Raw genomic sequence first — 14,301 nt, forward strand, 5'->3', positions numbered from 1 at the left:
GTGTGTGTGCCTGGTGTCTCTTCCTCTTCCATTCTGAACTTATGAAATAGATTTTGGTGGGTGTAGCAAGATCATGCAAGCTTTGGGACTTGAATGGATTTGAATGTATTCCAGTCATATTGGATTAGAGTCCTACCCGAATGGCCTCATTTTTACTCAATCATCTCTTTAAAAACTTTATCTACAAATATACTTACATCCTGAAATTTCAGAGGTTGGGACATTGACATACGAATTTTGGGGTAACACAGTTCAGCCCATGATATAGGCATTACCTATCTTACAGGTGAGGAAACTGAGGGCCGGTGAGGACACATGACTTGCGTAGGTTTAGTATGCCAGTTGAGAATAGAATCTGTAACTCAGTTGAGTGTTCTTTACACAAAGACACTTTGTCTCTTGAGGTGAAATGATGTATCCAGCTAGTGCCATCAAAGACATTTGGAAAACTCAGGTTTCTTCATGGCTTGCAAGATTACCTAGGTACTTCATGGGGAGTGGTGAGGGGCATGAGGGTGGTTGGGGGATGATCAGTGGAAGCAGTTTGGAGATTGGAGTCTGGAATCGGGGTGTGAGTCTTGGCTCTGTCATAGACTAGGTGTATCGCCATTGTCAAGGCCTGCGCAATCTAAGCTTATACTGATTAAGATTTATTAAGCAACAGTGCTAAGCACTGAACACATGTCATCTCATCCCATGTTCACAGCCAGCGTATAAAGTGGATACTATTGCTATGTCTACTTTACAGTTGAGGAAAAGAGGCCCGGAGAGGTTAAGTGACTTACTTAAGGTCACATAGCCAATAAGGCCTAGAGCCAGGACTCAAACCCACGTCTGTGGATTTCAAAACCTATACGGTTAACCATGAACAGAATCAGGAACAAGGCTCAGGGTTACAAAAATCAGCTTTTATAAGAAAGAAAAAGTCTGAGTTTTAATGTAAAATCTCAAGGATTTTCAATGTTGAATAATTCAAGTTTCTTAAACAAAACTAAGCAGCTCAGACAAAACATATCAGCTAGCCTCAGGTTCATACTGCATTACCTCTGTAAAGTGGGAAAGTTGTTCAAGATAAACCTGCAGGGCCTTGCCTGTCCTGATTATGAACCTCTGATGTCATTTTGAACTTATGAAATAGATTTTGGTGAGTGTGGTAAGATCATGCAAGCTTTGGGACTTGAATGGATTTGAATCTGCACCTTGGCCCTTAGTAGCAATATAAGAAGGCAAATTATTTAATCTTTCTGACCCCCAGTTTCCCTGTCTGGAAATTGGGACTTGTACTTTGCACGTTGATGCGAATATGGAGATAAAGTCTGTAAAGTGCCTCCTGGGCAGCTTGGTAGGCAGTGAGAGAATAACACCAACAAGTTCGTGTTCTCCACCATGGGATTGGGAGTCTATGAGTAGTGGGTGTATGTGAATATCTGGGGGGATGTGGACAGGGTTCCCACTCTGACAGCTCTCCCCACATACCCAAGTAGCTGCCATTTTAAACTTAAGTTTTGGAAACTTCAAGAGTTCCTTTACAAAAATGTCCACCCTTGTTAGAAGGACTGGTTAATACCTTTGCAGGAGTTAGATGCTATTATATTTATTTACTCACTAGGCAAGCATTTAGTGAGTTTCCAATGTGGTGAAAGAGGAGTGGTTCCCAAGCCCTAATCTGCAACAAGAAACAGCCGGGGAGCTTGCTTATACTAAAGCTTCTGAGCTGCCACTCCCAGAGTCCAGCTTAGAGTGCCATAGGGCCAGGAATCCGCATTCGCACAGATCTCTGGGGATGCTGATACAAGGGCCCAAAGACTATCTACTGAGGCCCAGTGTAACTTTACTGTGAGACAACTAGTCACCTTCCCACCCGGAGGTGCCTCCCGAGCTGACCACAACAGGGCGGCCACACCTGGGTAAGCTACCACTCAGGGTGGGCCTGGGGCAGGCACAGCCAGGCGGGTGAGGAAGTGGGAGGGTAGAGCCTGTTTTAACTAGATAAAATTCCAAAATTCCTTACAGTGAGCCAGCCATTTGTTCTTTTTTTTTTTGAGTCTCCCTCTGTTGCCCAGCCTAGAGTGCAGCGGTGTAATCACATAGCTCACTGCAGCCTGGAGCTCCTGGACTCCAGTGATCCTCCCACCTCAGCCTCCTGAGTAGCTGGGACTAAGTCACATACCCACAAGCCCAGCTAATTGTTAAGTTTTTTGTAGCGGTGGTGGTGGCGGTGGAGTGTGTATCTCACTATGTTGCCCAGTCTGGTCTTGAACTCCTGGCCTCAAATGATCCTCCCGCCTCCGCCTCCGCCTCCGCCTCCGCCTCCGCCTCCTTAAGTCTTGGGATTACAGGAGTGAGCCACAACACCTGGCCCAGCCAGTTCATTCTTAATAACTTTAATACATAAAAACGGACGATTTTAGTGTCCTGAAATAAGCAATAATTTCCACCATCCGAATATGGTGTGTAATGACCTCCAGACGCCTAGTTACCATCCACATCCATAGCTCAGCGAGCAGAGCTTGCCCTGAACGGACTCCTTTCCCACTGCAGACAAGTAGGGGGTTTTGCCGGTAAAGAAAGAGCTAGTCTACGTGCGGCTGCAGTAGGCCCTGAGCCATCCGTCATTTCTCAGCTTCCTCCCACGCGCCTTCATGCGGATGTGTAGGTATCTCCTCTCCCTGGCTGAGTCAAGTCACTCAGAGACTGAAAAGAGAGAGAGGATGTGGCGTGAAACTGAAGCCTGCACCCAGGGCCTGGCACCTACTAGGTTGGGCTTGGCGCTGCGTGCTTGCATTTCCGCGGATAGACCGAGATGGCGTCTGGGCTGTGACACTGGCTGCCCAGCTTTTCTTTTCTTTTTTTTTCAACAGCATCTGGAAGAGGCTCTGGGAGGGTCCAAGCAACAAACCACGCGGCGTTCTCTGGTGGCTGAGCTGGGACGAGTGGGCGGAAACAGCCTCAGGTCTCTCTCTTCTCTTCATCCTGAAACTCACTGCACAAATACCAGAGATTTTTTTAAGAGATTAGATAAATTTGCATCCTTCTCCCACCAACCCCGCCCCTAAGCCAGAGGAAGTGCTTGAGGAAGTAATGTGTTTAAAGAATGTGGGGGAGGGGAGCTTACATTAGGAAGCAGGACTCCTAGCGTGTAGCCAGAAACCCCAATAATCTTTAAACTGTTAACCCTTGAGGATAAGGCTCGATGGTGTACCCACGTGGAGTTCATTATTTATCTCCGAAAGCCCTATCAGTCTCTCCTTCCGAGCCTTAAACGAATCATCTGCAGTTTGGCCAACGATTCAGTTCCAGCTCCCTGGGAATACCAGCAAATCCCGGGACAGCTGTTCCTTCTGCTGAAAACACCAGGAAAATCCGCCCAGGAGTGCAGGCTGTTTGACCAGAAAGCCTGGTGTTGAGGAGGTCTTTGGCTGGGTCCTTCATTTTTTTTTTTTTTTTTTTTGTCCTTGGGAGCTTGGATGAGCTTGTCTTTGATGGCTTAATTGGTTCTGCACTCTTTTCTCCCTTTCATAAATCCATTGAAACGATATATATATTTAAGAGTAAGGCAAACCTCAAATTAGGCTGTCTGTAGAACTGAGCCTCTGCAAAGAGAGTAATTAAATTATTGGCATGAAACGGCAGGAACCCTGGAGGGGATGGCAGGGAGAAGGCACTAGTAAAAGTGGAAGGAAACTACTTGGGAAGATATTGGTGCCTGTGCTAGGGAATGACATATATCCAAACCATTTCTCATCAGACTTGAAAATACCGTATACATCTGTGTATGTCAGCAGATGTGAGGCCGATTCCCCTGGCCTGCTGGTCTGTCTGAATGTTCTGTCTCTGCTTAGCCTGGGTGAGATGAAGGAGGAGTCCCTCTTAGGGGCTTGCCACACCACCCCTCCTCCACAGTGTGGAAATAAAAATCTTGAGTTCCTTTAAGGAAAACTGCAGGCACCTAGCTATCCCTGAGAAATTAATGAGCAACTTCATAAGTAAAAAGGTAATCTTACCATAAAACAATAGCAATAAAATTAGAGCCATGAGATGTTTGGTTCCCTATAGAAACTGAAGATACATCTTAACATATGTCCCTGAGTTATTTTTCAGAAACCCAGACCTCTACCAAATGGGTCTGCTGGCACGCAGACCTCAGAAAAGGGAAAACTGAGGACTGAACTCTGACTGCTATTTCTTGTTCTGAATTTTTTCTTGAAGGACCTGAAGGAAGTCACGCCCATGGGCCAGACCTAACGTTCTTTAATGCTGACTCTCAATTTTTAAATAGAGCTTCCCTTTCTTAACCAATTGCAAATCAGAAAATTGTTGAATCCCCCACCCCGTGACCTGTAAGCCCCTGCTTCAAGATATCCTGTGTGTTTAGGTCAAACCAGCCTGGTCAACATAGTGAGATCCTGTCTCTTCAAAAAACAAACAAAAAAATTACCCAGCCATGATGGTGTGTGCCTGTAGCCCCAGGTACTCTGGAGGCTAAGGTGGGAAGATTCCTTGAGCTCAGCAGTTCAAGGCTGCAGTGAGCTAAGATTGCACCACTGAACTCCAGCCTTGGTGACAGAGCAAGAGCTTGTCTTTTAAAAGAGGAAAAAAAATAAAATGAAGTGTATTTATTTGATTCATAGTCTGTTGACCCCTAAAGGAAGCATCAGAAGCCACTGCATAAAAGCTGTGACATGAAGCTCAGGAAGATTTTTTCTAAGATATTTGCCAGCTACAAGGCGTTGTCCAAATATGGGCCTTATTTCCGGAAAAAAAAAGGGGAGGGAGGAATGCCATGGAGTAAGTTATTCTCGAGAGTCCTTGCTTATTCTTAAGGATTGTACTAGGCCCAGCCAGTCTCATTTGCTACTTGGAAATGAGGGCATGTGCCTTAATGTGTGGGATTTCTATTAAGCATGAAATTTGACCCCATAAGTACTACTTAATCTCATGAGTACCTTCCATAAGATTGGGTCTTACCTAATAGACTTTGAATATTTCAGTCTCAGTTGAAAAGTCCTCTCTGTAATGAGAAAGGTGAGCTGGCTTTCAGAGCTCGATTCCCTTAAACATGGGATTCTCCCTAATTCCCTTCATTCAGATTCCATATTGAAAAAGCAGCTGTTTGGCTGGGCATGGTGGCTCATACCTATAATCCCAGCACTTTGGGAGGCCAAGGCGGGCAGATCATGAGGTCAGGAGATTGAGACCATCCTGGCTAACACGGTGAAACCCCGTCTCTACTAAAAATACAAAAAATTAGCCAGGCGTGGTGTTGGGCGCCTGTAGTCCCAGCTACCTGGGAGGCTGAGGCAGGAGAATGGCATGAACCCGGGAGGCAGAGCTTGCAGTGAGCGGAGATTGGGCCACTGCACTCCAGCCTGGGCAACAGAGTGAGACTCTGTCTCAAAAAAAAAAAAAAAGAAAAAGAAAAAGCAGCTGTTTTAGTTTTCTGGGAATGTTATAACAAAGTACCACAAACTGGGTGACTTAAAACAACAGAAATGTATTCTTGCACGGTTTTGGAAGCCAAAAGTCTGCAATCAAATGCCTGCAAGCCTGGCTCTCTCGGAAACTTGAAAGGGAGATCGTAGCTTCTGGTGTTTGCTGGCAACCTGTGGCGCTCCTTGACTTGTAGATGCCTCGCTCCTATTCCTGCGTCTGTGGTCACATGGCTGTCTTTTCCCTGTGTGTCTGTCTCTTCTCCTTTTCTTTTCTTTTCTTTCTTTCTTTCTTTTTTTTTTTTTGAGACGAAGACTTGCCATGTCGCCCAGGCTGGAGTGCAGTGGCACGATCTCAGCTCACTGCAACCTCCGCCTCGTGGGTTCAATTAATTACATCTGCAAGACCCTGACTTCCAATTCAGGTCACATTCACAAAGTCTTGTGGGTTAGAACTTAAAGAGACCTTTTGCGGGACACAATTCAATTCATAACAGCAACCCTTAGATTATGATGTTGCTCCCATGGAAACTTCCTTCCGGGAAAAGATGTCTTAGTTGTACAGACTTTAAGTATTCTAGTTCCTGTGTTGGTGATTTCCTGTTGTAAAATTTATAAATTAGACTCAGAGAATGGTTTGGCTTCCCATGTCATAGGACTATAGATGGAAAAAGAATGCATCGATTATATGTGGACCAGGGTTTTGCATTTTCGGAGAGAGTAATTGTTCATTGTGAGCCAATAAATTGACTTCCTGGTTTGATTCATCAGTGTCATGGTCCATCCCTGAGATTTTGGCTAGGAGAGGAGAAGTCACCATATCTGTGCCAAAAAAACCTAGTTTCTGAGCTTCTGAGGTTGAGAAGCAAACTTAGTGCTAATTTGCCAAGATGATGACTTCAACCCCAGGAGCCCATGGCAGTTGAACAATCTGGATATTTCCAAAGCTAGCAGCCCACTACCACATTGCCATGTGGTTAAATACGAGGGCCATTATTAGTCTCATTTTGAATTTCTAATATAATATATATTATATTTCTAATGTATAATTTAATATAATAGAAATCCCAAATGAGACAAATATATGAATCAGACCATAAATATATTACGTAGATAAATAAATAATGAATAAATTATATAAAGGTAATATGCAATATATTACATAATATAATATTGGATTTTTAATATATGGGTTCTACATAGTCATACATATCCCAATACATATCCCTTGGGAAAACAAACAAAACTCCCAATCACAGACACACACAAAAAGGAATTAATTAAAACCAGGAATATTTTAGATCTTGTGTCAGATTCAGGCTTAATAAGAAAAAAGAAGAGTTTTAAAGAAAATTGGTAAGATTGTTGGTATAGCAGATGAACCTGAAGCATCAATAGAAAAAACCTCGTTGTGGCAATGCCTTAAATCGCTGAAGCACTGAGACCAAATTGTAGCAGACTCGCTCCAAAAGTCATATTTTCTTCTCTAGATTTCAACCAGTCAGTTATTGAAGAGATGGTAGGCAATGAGTCTGGCACTTTCTATGGGAAGAAAAGAGAAACACGTGCAGCTTGTCCAACTGAGGCAGAAGAAACTGTGATGGGAGCAATGTTCGGAGGGAATGACTGATGAATGCTTGATGGTGCTGTTTGAACGTCGGAAGCGAGTGGAGGGGAGGAGAGTGGGGCTGAGTTATTTAATTAGCTAGGATCCAGGAGGCAGGCTAACTTGCTGAGGGCTAGCACTGTGAAGCAGAGCTGGAAGGAAAGGCAGAGAGAGATTAGCAGACCAGGAGCAAGTCTCCTAGGACCGCTCCTCAAACGTGAGTGTGCCCAAGAGAGCTGGGAAAGCTTGTTTTGTTGTTGTTGTTTTTGCTTTTTTTTTTTTTTTTAATTGGGACGAAGTCTTACTCTGTCACCCAGGCTGGAGTGCAGTAGAACGATCTTGGCTCATTGCAACCCTGGCCTCCCGAGTTCAAGCAATTCAGCCTCAGCCTCCAAGAGCTGGTATTACAGGTGTGCGCCACCACGTCCAGCTAATTTTTTTGTATTTTTAGTAGAGTCAGGGTTTCACCATGTTGGTCAGGCTGGTTTTGAACTCCTAACCTCAAATGATCCGCGTGCCTCGGCCTCCCAAAGAGCTGGGATTACAGGTGGGAGCCACCGCGCCTGGCCAGAAGAGCTTGTTCAAACACAGATTTCTGCCTGTCTCCTCTAGATACTGACTCAGTGAGTCTGGAGCAGGGCTCATATAGCTGCATTTCTATCAAAACACTGCAAATGCTGCTGATCTGTGGATCCCCTGTTAAGTAGCACTGTACTTTAGAAAACACTTAAAAGCTGGGAGACCCTCTTGAAGTTGTTTTTCCAAGGAAAGAGCAAATTTTTAGAGAAGAGAAGTTTGGGAAGGAGGTGTTGGGCTATGTATGCAGAGATGTTTCTGTTGCTAATAAAAGACATCTGAGAATGCAAATGCTACCTCCACCTTTGAAGTAAGTCTTTCTTGACTTATCTGAGTAGCCTGGACAGCTTCTCTTGGGTTCACTCAATGCACATCTCTGTTATGGCAATTATCTGAGGGTATTATAAATTGTGTGTGTGTGTGTGTGTGTGTGTGTGTGTGTGTGTGTGTCCTCACCAGAGCATAAGCTCCTTGAATCAGAGACCAGGCCTTTTACTGTTGTATCCTATATTAAAGTGCTTGGCATAGGCCTGCCACACAGTAACTACTCAACAGAGGTTTGCTGGATACATTGATACGTGAGTCAGTCCTTCAAGAATTTGAATAAATTGGAGACAGGTGGAGAAGGCAATTCCTGTGCATAAAACAGAACAAGTGTAAATCTAGAAGAAGGTGCAAGACATGCTAGGGAAAGCAAGCAGGTGGGGGAGAGGGTATGCTTCTGGAGAGCCAGGTCAGATGAGTTTTGTGTGCTGGAGATTGCCGACTATGGAGCCCTGAGAAACAGGCAGAGGAGCAAGAGTATTTTGCCTCAAGTGATAAGTATTTTTGAGTCTGAGCTCAGAAACAGGACTCATCTAATTTGGGCCTTAGAGCCCCAGACACCAGGTTATACTCTTGAAGCTGTTTTTACACATTATTTTCCAGTACCTTCATGGGTTGGGGGCACTGGCTGAGCTCCCATCCCACCACTAGCACCAACTTTCCAGGTGCAACAATACGGCATCTTAGAACTAATCCTCCAATTCCTAGTCGAACCACCCCAGGTGAGACTGTGTGAAGCAGAGATGAGCTTTCCTGCAAGCTTTGTGCCAATTGCACCCTTGTGAGATATGTAAATTATTGTTGTTTTAAGCCACTAGGTTTTGGAGTGCAGAATAGAAACACAGGGGCTGATTAGTAGTTCTATGAAATGTCATGTAAGTAATGAGTCATAGGACCTAGGACCCCATGCATCCGATGACCTTGTCACTCACTTTTTTTTTTTTTTTGAGACAGAGTCTCACTCTGTCACCCAGGCTGGAGTGCAGTGGCACTATCTCTGCTCACTGCAACCTCCGCCTCGTGGGTTCAAGCAATTCTCCTGCCTCAGCCTCTGGAGTAGTCACTCACCCTTCTATCCAGGTCTCATCAGTTCATAGGTCTTTACAGGTCTTCAGACAGAGAGAAACAATTTCCAAGGAGCTTATCTCAAAGAACTGAACCCAGGACACTGGAGCAGCACACAGGATAAGTGGATTTGGGTTGGATGTCGCTGAGGGACAAATATGAAGAAAGTTAGTCTCTGTGCTTAAAGGGCATCAGCATGGGATCAGAGCTCTTCAAATGCAATCGGAGGCCAGTTTCCCTGGAGATTGAATTAAGTTAAAAGAGGAAGTCAGCTTGGACTCACTTGAAATAAAGCTGTTAGGATGAAACCAATGTGTTAATAAAAACAAGACATGAGAAATGGTAACAGCAAAGGGAAGAGATCAATCTTGTGCAGGGGCTTGTGTTGCAATGCGGAAAAAATTTTGTAATCAGAATGAAACGCTAGTGATCGCATAAGCAATGGATGTCAGCGAGGACTATTGGAGAGGCTCGCAATTCACATGACTGATCCATCATGGGTGCTGAGAGCGGGAGGCATGGAGAGGTAGGGAAGCCATGACTGTTTGCCAGAGAAAAACGTTCCCTTGGGCAGGGAGGGCCACTTACTAGGCAGAGATATGATGGAAACACATTTGTGCAGTGGCTCAGTATTTGGTACCATGGAAGATACCAATTCAAAGACATGGCCCAAGGGATATGATGCACATCTACCAACCATAGGAACTCTCTATGCAAAATGTTCCATCTCCCCAAGCCAAGGGACTTCAGGCTTTAAGGAGCCTGGGTTGAAATTCGAGTCTGGGAGTCACAATGTTTGCTGCGTCCCCTCACCCTCTGCTCCACTGTCCTCCTGGTGCCCTTTTTAGGAAAGCCCAGGCAGAATAAAAGCTGCTTGGACTGTAATTATCCTTACTGTCCTGCAAGCCTTCCTAGGTGCAGTGAGAGCATCTTACTCACACTGGAGATTCTTAAAAACTGCTTATTGACTGGGTGGATTAATGTCTGCCTGGGGGAATGAACCCAGTGCCCAGTGGTGCAGGAGAGCCTCGGGAAAATGCAGAGGGGCCCTCCAGAAGGAGAGGGCAGTGGGACTGAATGGGAAACATCACCCAAGCAGGTGGGGATGCGGAGAGGTCAAGTTTAGGAAATCTAAGGCCTTGTGAAAGTCATTCTAATCAAATGGTAATAGGTAGGAAATCGCTCCTGCCTGCTTTACTTTCTTTTCTTTCTTTCTTTCTTTCTTTCTTTCTTTCTTTCTTTCTTTCTTTCTTTCTTTCTTTCTTTCTTTCTTTCATTTTTTTCTCTCTCTTTCTTTCTTTCTTTCTTTCTTTCTTTCTTTCTTTCTTTCTTTCTTTCTTTCTTCTTTCTTTCTTTCTTTCTTTCTTTCCCTTCCTTCCTTCCTTCCTTCCTTCTTTCTTTCTGTTTTTTTTTTTTCAGAGTCTTACTCTATCTCCCAGGCTGGAAGACAGTTGTTTCATCTCAGCTCACTGCCACTTCTGCCTCCTGGATTCAAGCAATTCTCCTGCCTCAGCCTCCTGAGTAGCTGGGATTACATGCACGCACCACAAGGCCTGGCTAACTTTTTGTATTTTTAGTAGGAATGGGGTTTCACTATGTTGGCCAGGCTGGTCTCAAACTCCTGACCTCAAATAATTTGCCTCCTCTTGGCCTCCCAAAGTGCTGGGATTACAGGCATGAGCCACCGTGCCCCACCCTAACTGGTCATTTTCAATGTCCCTTGCTCTGCTCTGAAGGGAGGTGCCAGCAGGCAAGGAAAGTGACTGGTAGAGAAATGAGAATTGCAGGAACCCACATAACTCCCTAACTGGAGCTCTGACTCCCTCCCAGAGCCAAGGAGCCAAGGGAGCCAGGGCTGTGTTCTGTGTAACCAGCTTCCACAGCCTTTTGAAGCCACCCTCTCCGTGCAGCCAATTCAGTCTTCTGGTCTACCAGCCCAGGCACTGTTGAGTGCTGACAGCAGAGGGGCCAGGGGCTGCTGTGAGGCAGCATCTCCATCCAGAGACCCCTGCCTGGGACGTCTGCCACATCCTCAGTCGGTTGCCTCTGGTTAACCCAGAGTCCGTGAGAGCAGGAAACCCCCAAATGTCACCATGAAACTGGGGACATTTTCAAGCTAACCCCCTCACCACTCCCTGAGTAATATAGTTAAACCCCTTCATTTTACAGGCAAGGAAACCAGAGATCAGAAAGGTTAAATGACTTCTCAGAGGCAGTGGTAGAGCAGGATCCACCCTCCTTTCCTTTACAGGCTTAAAGTCAGCATCACTTTAGAGGAGATTTAACCAGCAGGTAAGCAGGTGGCATCAACGCAGAACATGCACTTTGGCAGGGCTGGCTTCTCTGCCCTTCTCCCCTGTCTGTACTTATCCTCCCCAACATGGAAGGAAGTGGGTTTTCCATCCTCTTTACCCCTTTTTTCATCTCCATCCCACCCCACAGCAGGGAGGGAGGCTTTTAACAGAATCGCCCTTGGGAAGTTTTGCCTTGGGATTCTATTTAAATGACAGAATAGACCTGATGTGTGGTGGGGATCCCTCTCAGTAGAATATAGGTGTCCAGGGTGTTGTGAGTTGAATTGTGTCCCCCAAAAAGACATATTGAAGTGGTAATGCCTGGTACCTATGAATGTGGCCTTATTTGGAAGTACAGTCTCTGCTGAAGTAATTAAGATGGAAGTTAAGAGGAGATACTGGAATAGGGTGGATGCTTAATCCAGTATAACTAGTGCCCTAATGAAACTGCCTTTGCAAAATTATAACTGAGGAAATTATGACAGTGAAAAAAATCAGCCCTAACTGACTCTATCTTGCTTCTCTGACCCTTAAGCTGTCCTTGTTCTTTCCTGAGCATAGGCCAAACTAACTTTGGGAAGGAATTCAGTTCATTGTTTGACTCTGAAACAAAATTGATAATAGCCCTTTCCCAAAAAGACCCCCTTCTTGTCTGGGGTCCAATCTGCTTTTGCAGGACTAACAAATTAGCTATAAGATTAGAAATTAGCCACTGTCTTCAAGAGTCTGAAACTCCCCAAATTGCTCCTGGGGGTAACTGTAGGGAGACCCCCTGAAACTGTTGCTATGGAGTAAAAGATGAAATGCTCCTGGTTATTATAAACACAAAATTGCATGCAGGATTGTGTAAAGACAATGCCCGATTGGACTGCCAGAACAAGCCAACAGCGCGTGATGTGCTTCCCCCTGCAGAGAGCCTATGAATGGACGTGCAGTCAGGGAGGTTTCACATCACCAAGATTCCTATCCCAGAAAAGCAGATTTTCATAGCTCTGGGGATGGAATGCAACCCTTGTGGAGAGCCTACAAACGGACGCATGGGGTGGGGGCGCCTGTCCATATGGATAAGATAGGGCTATAAACGCCCTCATCTTGCCACGGCTCTTCTAGGCCTCTTTAGGGTTAAGGCATACTCCCTTCTGAGAATTTCTGGTCTAACTGGTTGTCTAGCTTCACGTCCTGTTTCCATGGATTGTTTGTAACCAGCTTTTATGGCAATTGTTACTGCTGATTAATATCTTGCTAATCATAGGTTATGGAAAGATTGTGTTTCGGTTTTAAGGCTCTGTTAGAAATTACTGACACACACACTGTATTGTAAATTCTTATCTCTGTATACTGTACTTCTACATACAAATGTACTGTATTTCTACATACAAATGTTATGTTAAAGAATTACTTCATCCCCATGTGACCATCTCACCTCATAATCAAATAACCCTAAATCCCTCACTAACCTACCCCCACCCTCACTAAACTTAATAAATGCTGGTGTATCCAGTGCATTGTTGGCACCACGGGACCAGAAGGCGGTGACCCCCCTGGACCCAGCTTTCACTATCTTGTGTGTGTCTATCATTTCTCAACCTGCTGATCTGCCTGGGAACAAAGAGAGAGCCCTGTTGCATTGTGGGCTGCTGGCCAGATCCCACAATAGGTAACATCACTATTGTAAAATCTCAGATCAGTGCTTGAGATTTTTGCAGACCTTGCACTTGATGGAGCAGCTGACACCACCCAGACCCAACCAGTTCTGCCCAACCAGCTCTGCCATTGCACCCAGGAACACAAGACATTAGGAAAACCTAACTTCGACCCCCTATGATTCCATCTCCAACTTGACCAATCAGCCTCCCCACTTCCCAAGACCCTAGCTGCCAAATTATCTTTAAAAAGTCGTATCCCCGAATGCTTGGGGAGACTGATTTGAGTAATAATAAAACTCTGGTCTCTCGCACAGCTGGCTCTGTGTGAATTACTCTTTCTCCATTGCAATTTCCCTGTCTTGATAAATCGGTTCTGTCTAGGCAGCAGGCAAGGGGAACCCACTGGGCGGTTACACTTGTAGGAAGAGAAGAGATACAGCCACACATAGAGAACACTTGTGACAGGGCAGACATTGGAGTGATGCTGCCACAAGCCAAGGATGCCCTGTCCACCGGAAGCTGGAAGAGATAAGGAGAGGTCTTCCCCTAGAGGTTTGGAGGGAGTGTGGCCCTGCAGACACCTTGATTCTGCACGTCCAGCCTCCAGAAGGATGGGAGAATAGATATCTGTTGTTTTAAGCCACCTGGTTAGTGATACTTCCTTACAACAGTCCTAGGAAACTAATTCATAGCGGAGCCCAGGCAGCTGAGGCAGGATAAAGCCAGGACCTATGCAGAGGGGCCTAGAAGAGAGATGAGGGAGGGGAACCAAGCAGGAAAGGCTCTTAGAAGGGCCTACCCAGCACTGACTCAAAGATGGGCAAGGGGAAAAGCCGAGTAATGTGTGGGCTGTGTGGGATCCCTTTCTGGTTGATGAGAAGCTGAACCCATTTTTTTTTTCCTTCCATTGTGGGGCCTAACAGTGCAGACCAAAAAATTAATATCTAGAAATTGAGTCACTGAAGCCTTCTCTGGCTGGCCCCTTTGAACTTGCACCTCTTCATTCTGCAGCTGACAACTGTCAAGAACTGTCCCCTGCCATTTCACCTGAGCCAACCTGATCTCCCCAGGGGAATGAGCCTCGTATTCCACGTCCCCTTCTTTGGGTCCCTGGCAGTGCTGCTGCAGGTATGTTTAACATATAGAGGTCACTTAATACATATGTCCTGGTTGGTAGATTTGGTTTCATAACTGAAGTACATAATACGGTGCTTTGGGTTTGTTTAATTTTAAATATACCTGGCAAATCTGTTACGAGTATAACAAAATATTTCTACTCCTGGGCAGTAGATAGATCATGTGGCAAGCAGATCGCAGGTCATGTCTACTCCATGCCCTCAAATCTTGATGGCACTGTCACT

General features: G+C 45.2%; 1 long non-coding RNA gene across 1 annotated transcript in view; it reads left to right on the forward strand.

Annotated features, from left to right (window-relative positions):
- LOC134731604 (uncharacterized) overlaps nt 1-14,021 on the forward strand; it is a 72,426-nt gene extending 58,405 nt beyond the window's left edge. The window contains exons 2-3 of the long non-coding RNA XR_010114020.1: nt 2,862-2,953; nt 13,952-14,021. This is a non-coding gene — a long non-coding RNA (uncharacterized lncRNA). The remainder of the gene's footprint in view (nt 1-2,861; nt 2,954-13,951) is intronic.
- The last annotated feature ends 280 nt before the right edge of the window (nt 14,022-14,301 follow it).

This window comes from Symphalangus syndactylus, chromosome 10 (assembly GCF_028878055.3).
Source record: "Symphalangus syndactylus isolate Jambi chromosome 10, NHGRI_mSymSyn1-v2.1_pri, whole genome shotgun sequence".
NCBI lineage: Eukaryota > Metazoa > Chordata > Mammalia > Primates > Hylobatidae > Symphalangus > Symphalangus syndactylus.